At 40.2% G+C, this 22,345-nt stretch overlaps 1 long non-coding RNA gene across 1 annotated transcript; it reads right to left on the bottom strand.

Moving 5' to 3' along the window:
• Positions 1-2,470: 2,470 nt before the first annotated feature.
• LOC116631330 lies at positions 2,471-9,361 on the bottom strand. Its single transcript, XR_004299164.1, has 3 exons — positions 9,290-9,361; positions 4,363-4,483; positions 2,471-3,016 (listed from the first exon to the last, which is right to left on the bottom strand). It is a non-coding gene; the product is annotated as an uncharacterized LOC116631330 (long non-coding RNA).
• Between the last annotated feature and the right edge of the window lie 12,984 nt (positions 9,362-22,345).

The following is a 22,345-nucleotide window of genomic DNA, read 5'->3' on the forward strand; positions in this document are numbered from 1 at the left end:
CCTTTGGCTCAGATCATGATCCAGGATCCAGTCCCGCATCGGGCTTCCTGCTCAGCAGGGAGTCTTTCTCCCTCTGCCGCCTCCCCCTCTCATGTGCTCTCTCTCTCTCTTATATAAATAAATAAATAAATCTGAAAAAAAAAAAAAGAATATCAAGCATATGAGAATAGTTTCGTTATTTCCGAATAGTCTAATAAAGTCAATGTTTTATATATTTAATAATATAAACTCTATATGATTATGCTGATAGAGAACCAGGCATAACTGGTATATGCAAATTATACTTTCATAGTTTAAATCTTCTCACTTTTGGTCTGCACAACAGTGTCATCAAGGCAAAGCAGGGTTGGGGCGAAGAGAACCAAGGCCAGAAATGGCTGATGGAGCAGAAGACACATGAGAAAAGGCCCTGCGTTCCTGGTAATTAAAGGTCTTGGTCTAGAGTAGGAGGAAAGAAGGATAAAACACTAAGGATGAGTAAAGGAAAAGTTGTTCGTGTTGAGATGAGAAGGAACAGAATAGGGATGGAGAGGGATTTTAAAAGAAGGAAGGGGTTCTGGTCAAGTAGGTAGACCTGTTCTTAAGCAGAAGATGAACTTTGTAAATACTTAAGCAGGTTCCTTCAGATATTTTTGAGGCTAACTGAGATTTTTCCTGTTCTCATCTCCCACCTTCCCCTACTCCCTCAAAACATTTATGGTAACCCAACTTCTTTGAACTGAGAATCAATTTTCCATTCCACAATTAGAGACAATGCTTGATAAGCAAACTAGCTGGCCCAGGTAACATGAAACTCTTTCTCACTAAAATGTTAATCGCTGACACTGGATCCTTTGCTGTTTTGATAGGAAGAGGAAGTAAGAGAATGAGAAGGCCCTGGCATGAAAAGGCTTCCCAAAGAAGGAGAGGAAGAACAAGAGAAACAACTCATGTTTATGACATACTTATGTGTCAGGTGTTCTAAGTGCTTTGCATGAATTAACTTGCTCAATCCCCACAGCAACATATCTGAGGGACATACTATTACTAATCGCCATTTTACAGATGAGGAAACTGAGTCATGGAGAGGTTAGGAAACTTGCCTAGGGTCATACTGGTAGGACCAAGGTTTGAATTCTGGCATTTCTAGTCTTAGTATCCATACTCTTGGCCATGGCTGAAAAAAAATTGGCTCAGAGAGAAGATGGCCCAGGAAACAAAACTTTCCTATGTGAATGATGTTCCCTAAAGTCAGCTTGTTTACTCCTAAGTGTCAGGGGTAAGGAGGAGTCCAGTGCAGAGGTGGTTTATGTTGCCACAGCATTGTGAATCTGATACCTACAGGAACACCAGCAGAGGTTACTACATTCAGTCCTATGGAACATTGTGACACCCTCTCGGTCCCATGTGTGTACTGGTTTGCTGCCTGAATTAGTGATCCTGTTGCAGTTATTAAAGCTTCCTGTGCCTCTGAGTCCACATTTGGAAACTGGGTTATTTCTAGTTGTCAGCTCTCTGACTCAGGGGAATGCAGAGGGCTAATGGGCTGATACATGCAAAGTGCTTTGAGCCATAAACCAGGACTAACTGAACTTCTAGAGAACAGTATGACTTGGAAGTGGTATTTAAATTGACATAAATGTAGAATATTCTCCTAGTAGCTCCTTTGGATGTTCTTGGTCGGGCTGCCTGAGTTCTTCCCTAGACTTTCACACTGAACAGCGCTAATGGAAAACTGTCTGGTGGACCTGGGCAATGCCCCTATAGTCTGGGATTGTTCAAATTATGTGGAGATAAGGATTCCTAATTCAAAATAACAATCTTCCAGCCAGGACCTTGAAAGCCATTGCTTATCAAAAAAGATAAAAAGAACTGGATCCACTCCAAGGAAACATTTAACTTAATTGCAAACACCATACCTTAGCATTTAATTCAAATGAGAGTGATCTAACTGATATCACCAAGGGCAGAACCAATTGCAAAATTAAAAAAAAAAAATAATGATTTACAAAGAGATGTGGGTAAGGAGATACCTGAGACTAAACAAATGGGGAGAGAAGGAGTCTCAGCTGTAGCTATGATTAAGGACCAACAGGCACAAAAAGAAATATAAAGCTAGGGTTTTTTAAAAGAAAAATGTGTCTGATTAATCCACACCTTCTAATGGAATGTCCCTCCCGTTTTTCACAAGCATAGAAATATTAGTTGTCAACCTATGTTTTCAAATAAAACAAATGACAACAGAAGGATGATCAAAATATTTTTAATAGATGCAGTCACCAACTCAATGATATTTATGCCTTGTATTCATGTTTTTTTAAGGGTCAGAGTCATACCTGAGCACAGTTATGCCCTTCCAGACCTGAGAAAGGAAGTAATCACTGTGAGCTAATAAATAAACACGACCAGCGGAAACAAGGGGGAAATTCAGGAGCAGAAATGGGGCAGCTTAAAATAGTTTACAAAAGAGTTTGAGAGCAAAGGGAGGACATTGAACAACGAAAGGAAGGTGGTAGATGGTCAAGAGCATATAGTATTTAAGAAACTACAAATCCAAAACAAGGAAAATAAAAGACCATTTTCCAGAGCGCGGTTGTGATTCAAGCCATTTCAGATAAAAGCTATGACAAATTTCCAAAAAAATTTAGGAGCAAGAAATTTGATTTTAAGATGCTAAGCCTTCCTTTTTGGCAACATTTTCTCATATCTGCAGACACTTCATTTTAAGCACTCAAGGCCCTACCTATTACTCACCAAAGGGAATATTGATGTGGATTCGTTAATGTGAGAATTAAGACAGGCATAATATTCCCAGGAGAATTTACAGATTAAAGCTCATCTCTAAATGAGAAGGAATTTTTAGATGGAAAGCTTGTGGAAGAGGCATGAGAACCTTCCTCACGTCCCTTCTCCCAAATCTCACTGAAGGTACGTTTTGTGTTTGCCTCTGTCTTCCTTGGTCCCATTTATGACAGTGGTTGTTATCCCGTTCATAAACACATCTTCACGTTGTCTTTGCCCGGATGGAAAGGGTTTCCTTTCAACAAAGAACAATGGGATTTGTGTAAGGAAAAGGTCATTTAGGTAAAACTTGTGCTGTGATATTTTGCTATGTCCAATCTATGATAAGGTCACTGAAAACCCACTAATGAGCCATAAAGTGTAAGGGAGACCAGTAGTCATTTAACAGTCCCATTTCACGAACAAATGTTCATTGCTTTTGCTGAGAACTGGGGCGTAGGGGCTGATGCTCCAAGCCTCTGTGAGGAGAAGGATAGCTTCCTTGGCCACACTCTGCGAGCCGCCCTACTCTGCACTGGACTCGATAGGAGGAAGGGTGAAGTTAGGCACACAGGGTTTGGACAATGCTCCAGTTCTTTGCATCCCAAATATTTACTGAGACAGTCAGGTCATTGTTTGGAGATGCCAGGCCTAACCTACAAAAGGTGGCAGAGGGACAGGAGGAGAAAGAAGGGCTCCCTCTGTTCGGTAAAGATGTGCTCACCGGGTCTGCAGTGATTGCCAAAGCAGCAGTATAGAAATACAAGAGTTGTCCAACACACCCTCTTCAAACCGAGCACCCATTTAAAAACTCAGCTTCAGGGCCACTCACCTATGCACGTCCCACCCAGGCATTTCAGAGTGTCCAGGCAGCTGTTCCTGCTACCTGGAAAAGTCATCTCCTCATCTTGAGTCTACCTTTTCTTCTGGATTACCTATTCTCCACATCCCACTTCCTGTTTCAAGCCTCTCCCGGTATCCCAGCCCACAGTAATCACTTTGTGCTTCAGCTTCCTACACCACTCGCCTAGCCCTGGTAATTCTGTGGCCGTTATCTGTTTATCCCTTCAGCTCCCCATCCCCAGCACCAGACCTGGCACGTAATAGTCAACCTCCACTCTGTGCCTAGAAACGGTGATACATTCTTATTTAGACTGGTGTAAGCATCCCTGTCTTGAGTTCATGCTTATGTAAATTTTATGTAATTTTTAAACGGCGATGAAAGGTTTTCCCATGGTTAACATGTTTGAAATGTAGTACATTCTTAATATGTAGTCATTTTCAGACATCATGGGTTTTATTAGGATGCATAAGAAACAACACTCGGCCGATCTGGGGAAAAAGGAAGAACAATCACCTATAGAGAGTGAGAGGAGCAAAGAAAGGATTCATACAGTCCTAAACCCACGCTGGTATGACCAACTAGTCCAGTTTACCTGGGACTTTGCCAGGTTTAACACCGGAAGTCCTACGTCCTGGACAACCCCTCAATTCCAGGCAAACCGGCACAGTTGGTCACCTACCGGGTGGCCAATGAGCATTTTGACAAGAAACAAATGCAAGTTTTAAATGCTGGGCTGAGTCCCCTTTCTCCTCTCTTACCTCAAATCCTGGTACCACAAGCTTCTCCAAAGACATTCTACTCTTCGATGACACGTACCCAGTTCCCAGGAAGGAAGCCCGGGTTTATTCAATTCTCTCGACTTCAGAAGCAGTCTCAGGCCTGGGAGGACAAATGGTCAAGGGAAAAAGCTTTATACAGAGTTCTCACAAAACAGAAACTAAAAGGAATATTTGGAACAGGAAACAGTGACCTTTATGGCATGAGTCCCAAAGGGAAAGTCAAAGGCAGAGACTCAGGAAGGCAAATGTCCAGAGTCCACGGGAACTCCGACTCACACCGAACATTCCATACCAGGCCTGCTAATTGGAGAGCCAGAGCAGCTGGTGTGATAATGTTCCTGTGCAATCAACCCAACTGTGACAATTCCAGTGACTACATTAACAAGAAAACTGGAACCTATGGTTACTAACACATCTGAATGTTGTCACATGTGGCAGAAAGTAGTGACATATTCTGAGCGACAAAAACCTATACTACACAATAGACACATTCTGAAAACAAAAAAGGACCTCAAAGAAGCGTAACAATAACAACACCATAAATAATGGTGTATTCAAAAATCAACTCCAGCTCTGTAGTTTGCAGAATGACAGGAATTTTTTCCCATAATAGAATGATAGCACATTTAATAATTTCAATCTGCATAATGTTTAACACAGTAACTCAAACCAATAAAACATAAAAACGTAATTGGGAAATGGAAATTTTATTGTTTGTATCTCTATGCTATCACTCAAGATAAAGGTGGAGTTGATTTAAGTATAGATCTCTAGGGGCACCTGGCTGGCTCAGTAGAGTCCGTAGAGCATGCGACTCTTGATCTCAGCGTTGTGAGTTTGAGCCCCATGTGGGGTGTAGAGATTAGATCAAATAAATAAATAAATAAATAAATAAATAAATAAATAAACTTCCTGTGTACTGAGGTACCAGTGAAGGTAAGCCAACTTGGCCTAGAGCTGAAATTTAGGGTACATGGTGCAGGATATAATCTTACCACCAGAGGGTATTGTTTCCTCTTCCGGATGGTTGGCAAGTTTATGTAACCACAAACTAACCCTAAACCAGCCCCCACTAAAAATGGGCCAGGCCAGATCACGGCAAAGTGGATTAATCTGTAATATTCCCACAAATTCCCTCTTGTCTTCTCATTTTAGAGAGAGTTCAGTTTTCTTTCGGTTGAGAGAATCAGGCTGGCAGCAAGCCAACCTACACACACTGTATGTAGAAAACAGATCACACCCCTTCTGCTGGTCAAAACAAGAGAATGGCCACTTAGGAAATTAGCCCAGGTGGCTATTTCTGATTATCCCGCAAGGCAGGAGTTTCAAGGGAGTGAGAACTCAGAGGCTAGAATGAGTGAGCAGAAGGGATTTCAGGGGCAGCATGGCCTCCTGCTTGAATTTTGATGTAAGCTGATTTACAACTGAAAAAGGTCCATGTCTTGTTAGAGACCAAAAAGCCTAGGAAAGTTACCAGAGAGATTTTGACAACTTCCAAAGTCAGCCAGGGAATCTGTCCCAGCCCATTAGTATACCGAATTTAGAAAGCAAGGCCCTGGAAAGGTGCCCCAGGAAGATGCCCAAGGGAGTCAGTTTGAATCCGACTAAATGCTTACTCTTGAAAAAGGAAGGCTTTGTCCCCTCCAGCTCCCTCAGTGCCAGAGGGTCTGTCAGGGAGACAGATTTGAAATGCAGAAATATGGGATATTAGGTCATCTGCCTGGCGAAGGCAAGTTCAACAAATCCAAACTTCGAGTCAATAAATAATTTCCGTTTTTTTAATGACCAAAAATAATACTTGTTCATCGCTAAAACTTCAAACAATACAGAGGTAAGAGTAACAAGTGCGGGGACTTTCTTCTCACAGGCAGCCCACTCCCCTCAGCCCCACGCGCCAGGAATATTCACTGTTGATGATTTGCTCATATTTTTCAGGGCCTCCAATTTCTTTTTCTTTTCTTTCTTTTTTTTTTTTTTTTAAAGATTTTATTTATTTATTTGTCAGAGAGAGAGACAGAGCACAAGCAGGGGGAGCGGCAGGCAGAGGGAGAAGCAGGCTTCCCGCTGAGCAAGGAGCCCGATGTGGGACTCGATCCCAGGACCCTGGGATCATGACCTGAGCTGAAGGCAGCCGCTTAACGAGAGAGAGAGAGAGAGAGAGAGCACAAGGAGGGGGAGGGACAGAGGGAGAGGGAGAAGCAGGCTCCCCACTGAGCAGGGAGCCTGACATGGGGCTCCATCCCAGGACCTTGAGATCATGACCTGAGCCGAGGGCAGACGCTCAATGGACTGAGCCACCCAGGTGTCCCCAGGGCCTCCAATTTCTGTGAATAATAAAAAATCGATCAATCTATCTGTCTAGCTCTCCATCTATCTATTCATCCCATGCATCTCTCAATTGCCCGTTTGGTTTGGTCTTATTTTTGCGAAAAGGAGATGCTAAAATACATGTTCTTATACGTGAGTTGTTCATTCTGTAGATCATGGAATTTTTTTAAGTCTATCTCATTCTTTTTAATAGTGACACAGTATCCCATTGTACAGATGTCCCATAACTTTATTTAGCCCTTGCTCTATTGATGGACATTTATGCTGTTTCCAACTTCTTTTTCTATTACAAAACTGCTATAATAAAAGTCTTAATTAAAAGAAATAGTTATTGGGGCACCTGGGTGGCTCAGTGGTTAAGCGTCTGCCTTCGGCTCAGGTCATGATCCTGGAGTCCCAGGATGGAGCTCCAGGTTGGTCTCCCTGCTCAGCCGGGAGTCTGCTTCTCCCTCTCCCTCTCCCCCTGCTTGTGTTCCCTCTCTCGCTGTGTCTCTCTGTCAAATAAATAAATAAAATCTTTAAAAAAGAAAAAAAAAGTTATTAATGGTATGTTGTGTTAAGGATCATACACTGTGCTAAGCCCTCTATAGGATATTAAGATGAATAAAATATATTTTTGCCTACTTGGAGTTTACTCTCTAGTGCAGAAGAACTATACATATCTCACATATGAAAAAAAGACTCAAATAATAAGTCATTATACAAATAATATTTTCAAACAAATAAAATTCCATGCCCGGGGAGCTGAGAAAAGGGAGGCGTCTAATTCTAATAGCTGGATTAGGAAAGGCTTCATGAATTGACTTCATCTATGTAGACATTTGCTTTAGTGTGTTTGATGTAGGGAAGTTGAGGTGGAAGCTTGTAGAACTCTTAACAAAGTCATCCTCTTCACCATGCACTGAGATACGATTTTTACTATCTGAATTTCCCTTAGCAGATATAATTTCAGAAAGGTCTGGGAATGCTTTGCTGGGTTTAGTCTGAAACTGAAAACTCACCACCAATATCCAACACGGTACTGCTTTTTGCTCTAACTGCAACATTTTCTGGGTAAAAGTATGCTTTCCAAATCAAGCATGTCAGAGACTGTTGAATTATTCTTGTTACATGTGGTGTGACTGTCCGGAGGAGGATTTTATCGTACACTAAATCCAACAATGTGTTTTAAAAAGAAAAACGTGGAATAACTCACTTGTGATAACAAATCTCTTTAAGTCAGAATCCTCCCTGCAATCTGTAAACATGCTGAAAGGAGAGTTTTTATTTTTGAGCAATCTTAATTAGCAGGTCTTTTTCTTATTAACATCTTCAAAGTGCTTTGAGCTCCTCCCCAGATGAAAGCTTCTGTGTGCATACAAATTATTATTATGCTCACAAAATACACACACTAAATGCAGGAAAGTGCAAACAGTTTAACTCGGCAGCCTGCAATGCCCTTGAGACACTTTGATCTGCCGATATAGCCATCAATTATTCTGTATCCTTTACTGTCTAAATGCATGCATCAAAGCATTCTCATGCACACCCTTGTAAATCCAGCTGTTTATTCCAAAATAGTTCCTCTTAATTAACCCTTGTTTCCTTCCCCTTTGTTGGCAGCTGCTGATTCAGCTTTTCTTCTTTTGAGGAGAAGGTATACGTAACCTTGGCTTTGGAATGGAAAATAATTCACGTTTTCTCTCTACAAAGATGGTCATGACATAAAAGATGTGTATTAATAAAGATTCTTTGATGCCCTGGGAAAATGCATGTGATATAGTAAGTGAAAAAAAGCATGGTGCAAAAATGGATAGAGTATTTTCTTAGCTGTACTACCAATAATTGCTAATATGAATTGAACACAATCATTTAGCTCACCGACCTGAATGCTTTCCCTATGCAATATACTTTAATTTTCACCATGAGGTGAATTCTATCATCTCCCGGGTAGCCATAAAGACACTGAAGCTCGGAATGGTTAAATGATGGGGTTCTGTCCAGCACTGTCCGGTTCCAAAGCTCGTTCCCTTAGTGATGGTCATGCTGCCTTTTAACAGTGACTGTCCCTGGGTAGAGAGATTTGGGATGATTTTTTTCCTCCCAACTTTTTTATACTTACACATTTTAAAAAGAATCCAAACTCGCATACTAGCCACATGAATTAATCAAATAAAAATAAAGAAAGCATCATTTATGGGCATGCTGATTTGGGATAAACATAAGAAACATGTCATTAACCTCAGAGTTCTCTGGGTCTTTACCTCTTCATCTTTAAAATGAGGGGATTGAACCAAGAGATTTCACAGGCACCTTTCAGTTCTAATGTTACTTTAGTCTTTTAGTTCCTGATTATGCCACAGAAATGGCACTTTCCTTCAAAAATAAGTAGCTTCTAGTTCCCTAAATTTGCTCAAAGAGCTCTGTTAAGCACTGAGGGAAGAACCACAGAACTGAATGTTAAATGAATCCAGGTCATGATTCATCTTTGAACACCAAAGAAGAATAAAGACTACTTTTGTTAATGATGAATATTGAATAAGTAATGTAAAGTTATTACATAATTAATAAATTATAATCACAAGTGAAGAATACGTACATTTTTCTGATCTAATTCCAGAGTAAAAGACAACAAGTTGCACTGAAACTCAGGGCCAGGTCTTTTTCTGACCCGGCTTTAGTTTGGACATGTCTGGCATGCAGGAGTGAGAAACCCTTTGAAACAACATGGAGAGTGGGTGTTTCCAGCTGAGAGGAGCATTTGATCTTTTCTTGGAAAATAACTACCTGCACTACAAAGGAAGGCTGCTCGTCCCCACAGAGGGACACAGGAAGCCTGTGGCACCAAGCATGAAGAAAGGACAGAACCATTTATAATACTATAAATGTTAAGATGTCTGGGAAGCATGAAGAATGTTTATTTCTGGCCACAGAGCATTATATTTATTTATTATTCCTATTTCTGAAAGTAGATGAGTCTTTACTTTCTTTACATGGAACTCTTTCATGCCCGGAGTCGCGTTTTTCAATGAGAGAAATGTAAAGATTTAGCATATAATGGGTGTTCAATAAATACCAACTCATTGAAGGAAGCATATTAATAATTAAACTTCAGTAAGAAGTAGAGTTTGTTTTTTTTTAAGGGGAGACTTAGGAACAGTACTCTTTCCTTGATGAATGTCTGGAATTCCATCTTCTACAGTTGCTAGAATCTTCATATAAACCATCAATTAAAAAAAAAAAAACTTTCCATACTATGTGGATCGAAGATTCAAATATAAAAAATGAAATCATGATAAAGTTAACAATATAATAATATAAAATTTCAGTGTGGCAATAAGAGCAACAAAAACATACACACATAAGAAGAAAAAAATGGATGAAAGGGGTCAAAGTTTACAAACTTCCAGTTATAAAATAAAGAAGTCTTGGGGATGTCATGTACAGCATGGTGACTAGAGTTAATAATACTGTATTGTATATTTGAAAGTTGCTAAGAGAGTAGATCTCAAAAGTCCTCATCACAAGGGAAAAACAATTTTTGTCACTATGTATGGTGACAGATATTAACTAAACTAGTTGTAGTGATCACTTTGCAAATGTATACAAATATCAAATCATTATGTTGTAAACTTGAAACTAAAGTAATGTTAGAGGTCAATTATACCTCAACAAAAAATAATACTAAAGAGTCTAAGAGATAATAAATAAATAAATAACAAAAAAACAGATAAAAAAAATTTGCAATTCATATCAAGATAAAAATGCCTCTACCAATGTATAAAGAGTTCCTAGCAATCAATAAGAAAAGGACCAACAACCCAATAGAAACAAGAGGGGAAAAAAATGAACTGAGAGTTTACAGAAAAAGAAACACATATGGCTCTTAAGCCTAAGAAAAAATGCTCAGTTTAACTCATAATTTGAGAAATGCAAGATACAACTGTTCTAAGTTGTTTTGCCCTCTCCAACAGATTGGCAAAAATCTACAGATTTGATAACACACTCTGCATTCAAGACCTTGGGAAAGGAAGCCTTTGCATTATGGGTAGAACAGTAACTTGGTATAACCTCTACGAAGGGCAATTTGGCAGATTTACTGTGGACTAATGAAGCATAAAATTCGGGACTCCTCACTTGCACAGACCCCTTTTGAGGCCCTGAGAAAAGTCCCACCAATTTTTCAAAATGTTATTTTTGAGAACTTTGCAAACTAAGATATTTTAATCACAATTGGTTAAGCCCACTCTTCTCTTTCCACTCAGACCTCCTCTCCATCATGCTTTCCTTTGTGAAGTGTAGCACTGGAATGCCATCAGGAACTCCTGAAATCAGGTAAAGGGAAGCAAACTTGGAGTTACATTCAGCTTGGATGTAGTAGGATATATTTATGCGGTATGCAGTCACTTCCATGAGAGCCAGCTTATTGCTAGGCGTCCTGGGATTGGACTGGTTTCCACAAATACTCCTACCACTCACTCTGCCAACCACCTGCTAGTCTGACTATGAGCTACAAGGCCAGAGATCATACTGAAATATGAATATGTTTTATGGTACCTGATATTAGAATTATGTAGGTAGTGGAAAGGAAATGAGGCTTGAAATAAATGGAGCCAGAAACTAATCTGTGGGCAATTATTTTAATCATTAGATATGTAAAATTATAAGCAGAACTCTTTTTGCTTACTTTTTACAGATATTTGATCAAAATGGATATTTTTGCCTGCTAGGATATACTTGATAACATAACAATTATAAATGCACCATATAGGGGTGCCTGGGTGGCTCAGTCGCTAAGTGTCTGCCTTCGGCTCAGGTCATGATCTCAGGGTCCTGGGATCGAGCCCCGCATCGGGCTCCCTGCTCGGCCGGGAGCCTGCTTCTCCCTCTCCCACTCCCCCTGCTCGTGTTCCCTCTCTTGCTGTCTCTCTCTCTGTCAAATAAATAAATAAAATCTTTAAAAAAAAATAAATTTACCATATATTTATAATCTTTTTTTAAATGGGAATCATGTGAAATAGAATTTATCAGAATTTCTGAGTTGTAGGACACAAACCTGTAACAGCACTACACATTGTAAGCATGTTTGTGTGAAATTGGATGCTTTATGCATCCCAACCGTCAAAAATTTTAAAAAAGGAATTTCAACCAACCATGCTAAAGATTGAATTATCTTTCTGCTTTCTGTCTTTAAAATGATATTACAGGGGTGCCTAGGTGGCTCAGTCGTTAAGCGTCTGCCTTCGGCTCAGGTCATGATCCCAGGGTCCTGGGATCGAGCCCCGCATTGGGGGCTCCCTGTTCAGCGGGAAGCCTGTTTCTCCCTCTCCCACTCCCCTGCTTGTGTTCCCTCTCTCGCTGTGTATCTCTCTCTGTCAAATAAATAAATAAAATCTTAAAAAAAAATTAAAAAAATAAAATAAAATGATATTACAAAATTCTGGCCATAGAAGAGGTAATCAGTGTATATAGCCAAAAAAAAGGGGGGGGGGAGGGAGAGTGAGAAAAGCAATATAGAGATATGTCGGGTAGTTCATTAGTAAAGATATTATCTTATTTTTCAAGAATCTGTGATATTCATGGCATTTTTCAGCTTTTTAACATTTAAAAAGCTATTGTGATTTCCTTTCATATTCTACATAAATATTCATTTCCTTTCATATTCAAAAAATATTCGTTTTGTATCTACATTGAATTAGATAATTTTGTATCCTTTTTCTTAGTGAAGGCCCACAAAATTATAATCTTCAGGCTCCATACAACCGGAATCCATCTTTGTAATTATCCAAGCCCTAGAAAACCTTATATGTGGGAATTTATCTTACAGTTGTTCTTCACATGTGTGAAGAGATGTGCATATGATTATTCAGAACCAAATCATTTGTAATAAAAGAAGGTTGAACTCAAGTAGGTTGAACAGATCATGGGGTACAGGCACATAATGTAATACTACACAGCTCTAAAAAATGAGGACACACTGCATTTTGATGTGGAAAGGGCTACGTGTGATGTTCAATGAATAAACCATAGGGTAGGACAGTGTGTATAGTATGTTACTTTTTATTTTAAAAATAAGCAGGAAGAATGGGATCATATGTTAATATTTGTTTATCTTTGCATAAGTATGTTCTGAAAATTAAAAGAAGTGATTGCAGGGAGGGAGCATTGAGTGGAATGGACATAGAAGAGGGAATGAAATTTGCTCACCATTTGCCTCTATAAGAGAGATGTATAATAACTATTCAGAAGTTAAAATTTAAAATACTGGATTCCACGCTGGTCACATTCATGGGGGTGGGGGATGGGCAAGGGGCATCCTTTTGACACCTCTTTGAAACACTAATTGTTGCTCATTAGCCATCAGCTTTAAATTCATACCTATTCATTTTAGCATTATTTATATAGTCAGCCTTCAACCAAAAGAATTGTGAAAATAACCTGGCTGAATTTACTGTAAGCATCCAAAAAATTGCATAACACCAATGAAAATATGTAATTACATGAAAAATTTAAAATTAGCATACTTTGAAAGAAATAAAGGCAAAAAAGGGATTTATTGTCTTTAATATCCCATTCATATAAAGCAAAAGAAGCTCTCAAAACTACCAAATAAATATGAGCAATGGACAGGAATACACTAGTCAGAAAAGGAGAAAAAAAAACATAAAAAGATTGAACTAGGAAGTCATCATTCGTTTCACCCTCTGCTACAACCCCATATCCAATATATAGCAAGGTGGTGTCAATTTTACTTGCCAAGTGTCTTCACCATCGTCACTGTCCTCACCCTAGTTGGTTAAGACTAGTACAGTACCCCTTAAGTGGCCTCCCTAATTATATCTCGACTCCACACACAATTAAGACCCTTCCCTGACCTCCCATTACTTATAAGGCTAAGATCAAGATCCTTTAAGGATCCTTCTCATTTTAGGGTCTTTAAACACTGAAGTACCCTTCCCCCCCACCCTAACCCATCCATTCACTCCCGGGGTTGCTCACCCTTCAGATCTCACCTGAAAGCTCACTTTCTCAAGCAGAACTCCCAGACGAGGCCAGGGGCGCGTTACAAATCTGAGAAACACCCATGCGGCTCCTTCCTGGTGCTTAACACAGGTATAATTCCAATTCACGGTGTGAGAAGTGAGAGTGGGTAGGGACTGCCCCTACCAGTGACTCCACCGGGACAGCGGCTGTCCTGTGTGACCTCATAACCCGAGCAGCAAGCGCGTTGTCTGGTGGCTGGGATGACACTTAAGCATTTGATGAACAAATGAATGAACATTACTGATAATAAAAGATATGGACCTCAGAACAACTAGATACTGATTTAGCCTGTAAAACTGGTAGAAATTAAAAAGGAAAGCCAGTGTCTACTTTTCATTAGCAGGTGTTCAACACCCTTCTACTTTTTTTTAAAAAACAGTGGTAAAAAACACAACGTAAAATTTACCATCTTAACTATTTTGAAGTGTACAGTTCGGTAGTGTTAAGTATATTCACACTGTTGTGCAACAGATCTCAAAGTTTTTCATCTTGCAACACTGAAACTCTGTACCCATTAAACAATTACTCCTCATTTCTCTCACCCCCCAGCCCCAACCATTTTACTTTCTGCTTCTATGAATTCAACTACTTTAGATACCTCATATAAGTGGAATCATACAGTACTTGTCTTTTTGTGACTGCCTTATTTCACTTAGTATAACGTCCTCAAGTTTCATCCATGTTGTAGCATATGATAGGAACTCCTTCCTTTTTAAGGCTGAACAATTTTCCATTACATGTGTAGGTTAGTTTTCCTTTCTCCATTCCTCCATCAGTGGACATTTGGGTTGCTTCTACTTCTTGGTATTGTGAATAATGTTGCTATGAGCATGGTGTGCAAATATCTCTTTGAGACCTTGGTTTCAATTCTTATGCATATATATACCCAGAGAAGGATTGCTGGATATCTTTTTTGGGGGGTGAAATTCACATACCATCAAATTAACCATCGTAAAGCAAACAATTCAGTGGCATTTAGTACATTTACAGTGTTGTACAACCACCACTGCTGTCTAGTTCCAAATCATTTTCATCATTCCAAAAAGAAATCCCATCCCCATTAAGCCATTGCTCCCCATTCCCCCAGCCCCTGGCAACCAACAATCTACTTTCTGTCTCTATGGATTTACCTATTCCAGATATTTCATGTAAATGGAATCATATAATATGTGGTCCTCTGTGTCTGGCTTCTTTCACTTAGAATAATGTTTCCAAGGCTCATCCACATTGTAGCTTGTATCAGTACTTCATTCCTTTTTTATGGACGAATACTACTCCACTATATGAATATGCCCCACATTTTGATTTATGCATTCATTTATTGATGGACACGGGTCTTTTCCACATTTTGGCTATTGTGAATAGTGCTGCTATGATTTCCTACCTTTTTGATGGGCGTGTAAACTGGTACTGAATAGACTGACCACCAAGCCTGCTGGGTCCTCATCTAGACATGGTACCTGGTAGGGATAATCCATCATGGCACGTTCTCTGGAACTGAATGGTCAGTGCCCTGCCACTGATGTTTAAATATTTTGAAAAATTACAAGCAAATTACCACAAGATCAATGCAGGAAAGTCATGTTCTGTTTCCTCTAACCCCACAAAGGATTGTGACAGAAATGGGCACTTAGCCAAGAATAGCCAAAGATAATCTGTCCAAGTGACCAATGATGAAGCTTGAAGTAAAAATTCAGTCTAAATAGGCATAATGACAATTGGCTGAGCCAATCAGATTAGTTCTGTGTTGAAAATGAACTGAAAATAAGATAGAGAGTTGAGCAGTTGGTGCTACAGGCAGAAGATGAAATAGACCAGTTGTTAACGGTGGATCTCTAGGGCAGAGCCTCCTGGGCTGTGACTGCTGATGGGTGACAAGGTGATAGGCTGGTCCCCAGAGCTCCCTGCATCCTGAATGACCTTCGGTTGCAGTCTGCATGGCTCAGCTAATTCTTTTTCATTCTGTGACATTACATGAGGCCTGGCTTTATGGCTTGGATTCCTGTCCCGAATATTTCTCCGATTGTCATTCCTATAAACCTCCCAATGACTGAAGTGACCTGAGTGACTCCTTGCATCTAAAGGAGCTTTAGGAAAACAGCTTTGAAAAGAAGTTAGGTTGTATATCAAGAGCTTTCTCTCTGGAACTCCAGTCTAAGAAAATAATCCCAAAGTCAGGAAAGCCATGTGCACAAAGAAGTTAATCTCAATTTCAGTTTAATGCAAGAAATTGGAAATATGTGTCCAAATGTAGGAAGATGATTTTAAAAAGGGAAAAATAAATGAAGTTACTTAAATTAGATTAGTTATTTATTCAGAATTATACATACGAAGAGTTTTGTATTAACATTGACATATTGTTATATATAATCTTAATTGGAAAAAAAGCAAGAAATATATATTCATGAGAAGAATATTCATAGAAAGAAATATGATAAAATATGAACAGTGATTATACCAAAAATCTTTGGATGATTTTTCCCTATATTTACATTTTTTAAATGAAATGTGCGTATGTTGTTTTTATAATGAGGAAAAAAACTTAAAAAACATAGAAGCAGAATATAATATGGCTTTTAGACAAAATTAATCACTCTATTCTAAATATCCTAAAAATATTTACTGATTGAAAAAGAGGGAAAGACCAAGACTTCAGTGCAAGTAGAAAACTAAAATAAAAAGATCATGGATTCTTGCACCATATTCCTGGGGGAAACCAGATGGGTCTCTGCTTTTTCCAGAAGGTGCAGTATACTGCCTTTTGTAGCAAGGACAAAGAACGGTTGGGGTAGCTGAGCACACCCCCACTCTGACAATTCTAAGCCCTAACGGCTGAGAAGGGCCAAGACACAGAGCTTATTAGAAAAAGCGAGAGCTATTCCAGATGGCAGTTCCAACTGGCCAGATTTATAATTTTTCCATGTGGGTCAGAAACATATGTCCAGGACGTAGCATTGGCATTGTAGCAAGACTACAAGAATGCAGCCTATGGAGACTATTTGAATATTTGTTTTATATGAATTTTATTTGCTTTTCACAAACACTACTAAAGTATGCCCCTCAGCCGCTGAGCAAGCCTTTACAGCTTGTATAGTGGCCGAACGGGCCAAAAGCTTAGTGTCGTGACCTGTTTTAAAAATAAAGTATCTTGAAATAGTTTAAAAAGAAAGCAGACCAACAATGGTGGCAGGGAGAGATCGAGTAATCAATTAATGGATGAAACATGAAGTTACTGAGTGTTTACTATATGCCGGACACCGTAGTGAGCCTTGGGGATATTAATTCCTGCCCCCGTGAAGCACATATTTTCCCGGGTAGGGTTGCAAGGTAGGGAAAGGGGGATACAACAAATAAAAAGAATAAGTTACATAGCATGTTGGAGAGCTATGGAGAAAATAAAACAGTGGAAGGGGTTAAGGAGAATCAGTCACCAGATACTTAGAGGTTAAATAAGGTGATTAGGAAAAGTGACACAAGGATATTTGAGCAGAGATGTGAAGAAGACAAGGAGGAGAGCTCAGGAAAAGGGTTCTGGGCAAAGGAAACAGCAGATGCAAAAGCCCTGGGAGCAGGTAAGCAAGGGCAGAGTAGTGAGGGAAGAGAAGTGATGGGGGAGGGCCAAGTCACCGACAGTCTTGAAGGGCATTGTAAAAAGAAGAAAGGGGGTAGATGCATCAGCAGATGCTGATTAGCTGTGGAAGGTAATAAAGACATTTATCACTCCAAGATCTTTAGCCCACGTGACTGGGAATAGGCAGGGTCATCAGCCAAGACAGGGAACACAAGAAGAGGGACATATTTGTGCCAGGGCGGGCATGAGAGGAGAGAAAGGGGAGAAATTTTGAGTTTGTTTGGAAGGTAGTTCTTTTAAGTGCCAGTGGGGCCCCCAGAAGTTTGAGCTGGAACCTCAGGAAACAGGTCAGGTTGGAGATGCAATTGGTGAATTACCAACAGAGAGAGGAGTGCTCAAAGTTATGGGAGTGAATGAGTGGGTGACCCATGATGGTAAATGCTAATAAATGGTTGTTGAACCAACCCAGTGAAACTGCTCAGGGAGGGTGTTGGTTAGGTTCTTGCCATGTGAGGAAAAATAAGTGACCTCAGATATAGATGGAAAGCCAGAAGACATTCTTTAAAAAAAAAAAAAAAAAAAATTATTTATTTCAAAGAGCACGGAGCAGAAGGAGAGAATCTCCAGCAGACTCCCCGCCCAGTAAGTGCAGAGCCCTACGCAGGGCTCAATCTAGGACCCATGAGATCATGACCTGAGCCAAAACCAAGAGACAGATGCTTAACTGACTGAGCCACCCAGGTGCCCCCGGAGACATCCTCAAATAGCAGCAGGTCATGAGTATACAGTGAAGTTGTTGTGACTAGGCTACGTGTTCATCTGCCCAGCACGGGCGTCCTTGTCGTCATCAAGTACTCTCTGTCCCTGCTTCTCCTACTCCTGATACAGTATCTCTCTCTCATGCTCCCTCTCACTCTCTGTCCACATTCCTCAGGAGAAATGAGTTAATTTATTCAATTGGTTATCACCCATCATAGAGAACACTTGGTTGGGACTCTTGAGCCTCGGTAGCACCCAGGCCAACCCACAGATGCTGCCTTGGGATCAGGTGCTCATCTCTTGTCCAGTCAGTTGTGGGCAAGCAACACATGGGACCAGGCATGAAAAGAATTATTATAGAGTCATCAGGTAGGGGTTGTGTCACAGAAGGTGCTCGGCGGCATTCCAGGGGTAGCAAAACTAGAAGTGTATGGCATCAAAAAGGCCAGAAGAGGAGACAGTCTAAAGGAGGCAATGCTCACAAGGATCAAATGCAGCAGGGAGATGTAATAATTAATAGCAGTAATAATAATAGCAGCCATCATATCTGAGGGCTTACTATTGCATCAAATGCTATACTTAGTGCTTTACATAATTATCCCCCTTAATTTTTACAATAATTCTGTGATATTGGTATTCCAATGCCAAATTAAGCAATTTTCCCACTACATCTGGTAAGCAGTGGAGCAGAAATTCAAAGCAACGTCTCTCAACATCCAGAGATCAATTTATTGATTTATTTTCCAACATCATTTGTTGACTATATATTTTTGTACCAAGCATTGTTCTAGGTACTTTTCTGGGGCTTACATTCACAAGAGGGAGACAGGCCATCAATAGGTAAACAAATAATATAATTTAAAATAGCAATAAAGGCCACATGAAATAAAACAGGACAACAGACTATGAATTGATTGAAAGTGGATGGGGGGCACTCTTCCAGATAGGACGAGCAGAGGGAGCTTCTGTGAGGTGACACTTGAGGTAAGACTTTAGGATGAAAAGGAGTCAGCCATACAAAGATCTAGGGGAAACCTTCCAGGCAGAAGGTACAGCAAATAATAGAGCCAGGCAGGAATTAACTCTGGTATTCAAAGAAGCAAAATAAGGCAGGAGTGAGGGGAGAGAAGGAGAAGAACTTAGAAAGGCAGGCAGGAGTCAAATCAAGTAGGTCTGAAGGAAGCCTGGATTCTGTTCTGATCACAAAGGTAAATCACTGGAGGGTTTTAATCAAGGAAGTGTTATAACACAGTTTGAGTTTTTAAAAGACCAGTTTGGTACCATGTGGAAAATAAAGAGTTAGAAGGAAGAATCTAGAGCAGAACTCTAGTTAAGGGATGATCGTGGCTGGAATGGGGTGGCATTGCAGAGAGTAGGGAGTGGCTAGAAAGCTGACATCACTTGCTGATTAGCTGTGAAAGATGAGGAAGAGAGGAGTTAAGATCTGTTCATTTTGATAAGAGTGGTGATAGTATCATAGATATGCACAAAAATGCCTTTACGTTTTAGAGATGCAAACTGAAGAATTTCAGTTCAATGTCACAGTGACTGTACTTTAAAATACTTCACCTCAAAAAATAGTTGAAACAAGCATGATAGATGCTGGATCAATTTATTAGTGTTTATTAGACTATTTGCTCTACTTTTCAGTATGAGTTTTCATAACAAAAGTGTTTTTTTTTAAATGACTTTAGGTTTTTAGTCTGAGATGGAAAAGGTTGGGAGGAGCAGGTTTGAGGGTGAAGGGAATCAAGAGGTTTGTCCGAGTTTAGTATGAAAAGCCCATTAGGCATCCAAATGGAGATATTATGGACATCAAGATATGTAAGTCTACAGCACAGGGAAAAGTCAGTGTTAGTGTGGCAGAGACTGCTAGATCTCTACCTGACACCCACTCTCCTCTTCTTCCTCTGTAACAGAACCCTGATATTTAGCTGGGTATAGTGCTATCTGAAATAAAGACTATATTTACCAGCCTTCCTGGCAGCTAGGTGTGGCCATATGACTAAGTTTTGAATAATGAGATGTAAGTGAACATTTCGTGAAGAAACTAGAAAGCCTCCTTAAAGTGAATTGACTCCACTGGGAAGTGAATACTTTTGTCTTCCTGCTTTTCTCCTATCTGCAGTCTGGAATGTGTATGATATGGCTGGATCTCCAGCAGCCATCTTGAAATAATGAGGTGCCTTTGAGGATGGAAGCCAAGGGCTGGGATCATGAAACAGATAAGGGAAGTTCCTGGGTCTCTGATGGCAATCAAGCCACCATACAAGTCCTAGTTTGCTTTCCTTCAAACTTATACATCAAATATATTTCCTTATACATTGAATAAATATCCCTGTATACTGAATTTCCTCATGTATTGAAATAAAAGCACAAGCTTTTATTTTGTTTAAGCCACTATTATTTGGTTTTTTTCTGATACATGCAACCTAATGTGAGCTAATCCTAAGGGCCAAAACTAGAGACATTGATTTGAGAGTCAATATCTTATAAATGGTATTTAAAACAGTGGGATTGATGAGATTACCTTGTAGAGAGAGGGCCTGAAATCAAACCCTGGAATCAATCAATATTTTAAAGTCAGACATAGAAGGTGGGACCCAAAAATGAATGACAAAGCAGAGTGAAATAAGTGGAAAACCAGGAGAGTTGTGGTGTCAACAGAGACCCAGGGTACAAGTTATTTCTGGAAAGAAGGAGACTGAACTTCAAACACTACTGAGAAGTGAAGATGAGGACAGGGAATTGACCATTAGATTTAGCAAACCGGAAGCCACTGATGATCTTGATAAGGGTCCTTTCAGTAGAGCGAAGACAGCCCTACTGAAGCAAATTGAAGAGTACCGGAGGGGAGAAGGTGGAGGAGGCAAATACAGATATCTCTTTTGAGATCTTTCTATAAAGAGGAGTGGAGAGGAGGTAATGGGTTTAAGGAAGAGCTTAAGATGTGCACTATTAAGGCGGGTTTGCAGACTGATGGGAGCGATCCACTAAAGGGGAGAACTGCTAATGCAGGCAAAGCAGAGTGATGGCAGAAGTAAAGTCCTTGAGAAGGAAAACGAGATGGATTCCAGGCCACACCAGGAAGGCTGCCCCTGACAGACGTTGACCTATGGGAGAAGTAGTTCCAAGAAAATGGAGGAGGCAAAGTCTGATTGTGTGAGGTTCAGGAGTGAAAGTGGAGCTAAAAATACACACGTACAGTGACATTAGTGGTTGCCTCTGGGCAATACAGGATTTGGGAGGACTTTTTTTTTTTTCCTGTGCTTATTTATGCATTTCTGTGACTTGCAAATTTTCTAGGAGTACTTACTCCTACCATAATTAGAAAAAGCTTGACAAAAGTGAAAGAAAAGTGAAGTCAGCAAGTGTGTTGATTTCTATCTGTCTGGGCACTAGGCCCACCCCTGGAAATTAGAGGAAGTATACAGCAAAGGCAGTTAGACACAGAAGGCTTTATGCATGATGAAATCGTTCCTTCTTTTTTAATCCCTAGTCCCCTCTCTGTTGAGAGCTACTAACCAGAAGCATTCCAGTAGGCAAAATGCAATGGTACAGTCAATGTAGTTGTTCAGTGTTGTGACTGGCCCAGGCTCAGCAGATGGGCGGAGGATAGGAATGGGACATCATAAGCATGAGAACCTTGGAAGTTTAGGTCGATAGGCAGTTAGCACTAGAAATGCCTACCTGCAAGCAGCCAGCCAACTCCAATTCAAAAGCAGGACCCGTGGAGTTGGTGGTGGGCTTGGACTGACAAAGCGAAGCCCCAGTAGGGCCCATCATGATGCTCCACTTATCGGAGATGTCCCCGTAAGGAAGGCGCTCCATGCTGGTTATTGTCAAATGAAGTTTCATGTACATTACAGAGCTGCACTCAGAGGATGGAAGGAAGAAAACTCTCCTCATGCAGCTTGGAACATGCCTCCCATTACCAGACCATTCATCTGTCATGTATTATGCATTAAGATATTTATAATCCCTAATTATACTGGAATTTTAAAAAAGATATTTGTAATCCCACAATTACCTTATAAGCAGCACAATTACATTGCATTATATTTTTGTTTGTTTTAAAATCACTGAGTTTTTAGGGGCGCCTGGGTGGCTCAGTCGTTAAGCGTCTGCCTTCGGCTCAGGTCATGATCCCAGGGTCCTGGGATCGAGTCCCACATCTGGCTCCCTGCTCTGCGAGAAGCCTGCTTCTCCCTCTCCCACTCCCCCTGCTTGTGTTCCTGCTCTCGCTATGTCTCTCTCTGTCAAATAAATAAATAAAATCTT

This window comes from Phoca vitulina, unplaced genomic scaffold (genome assembly GCF_004348235.1).
Source record: "Phoca vitulina isolate PV1807 unplaced genomic scaffold, GSC_HSeal_1.0 scaffold5, whole genome shotgun sequence".
NCBI lineage: Eukaryota > Metazoa > Chordata > Mammalia > Carnivora > Phocidae > Phoca > Phoca vitulina.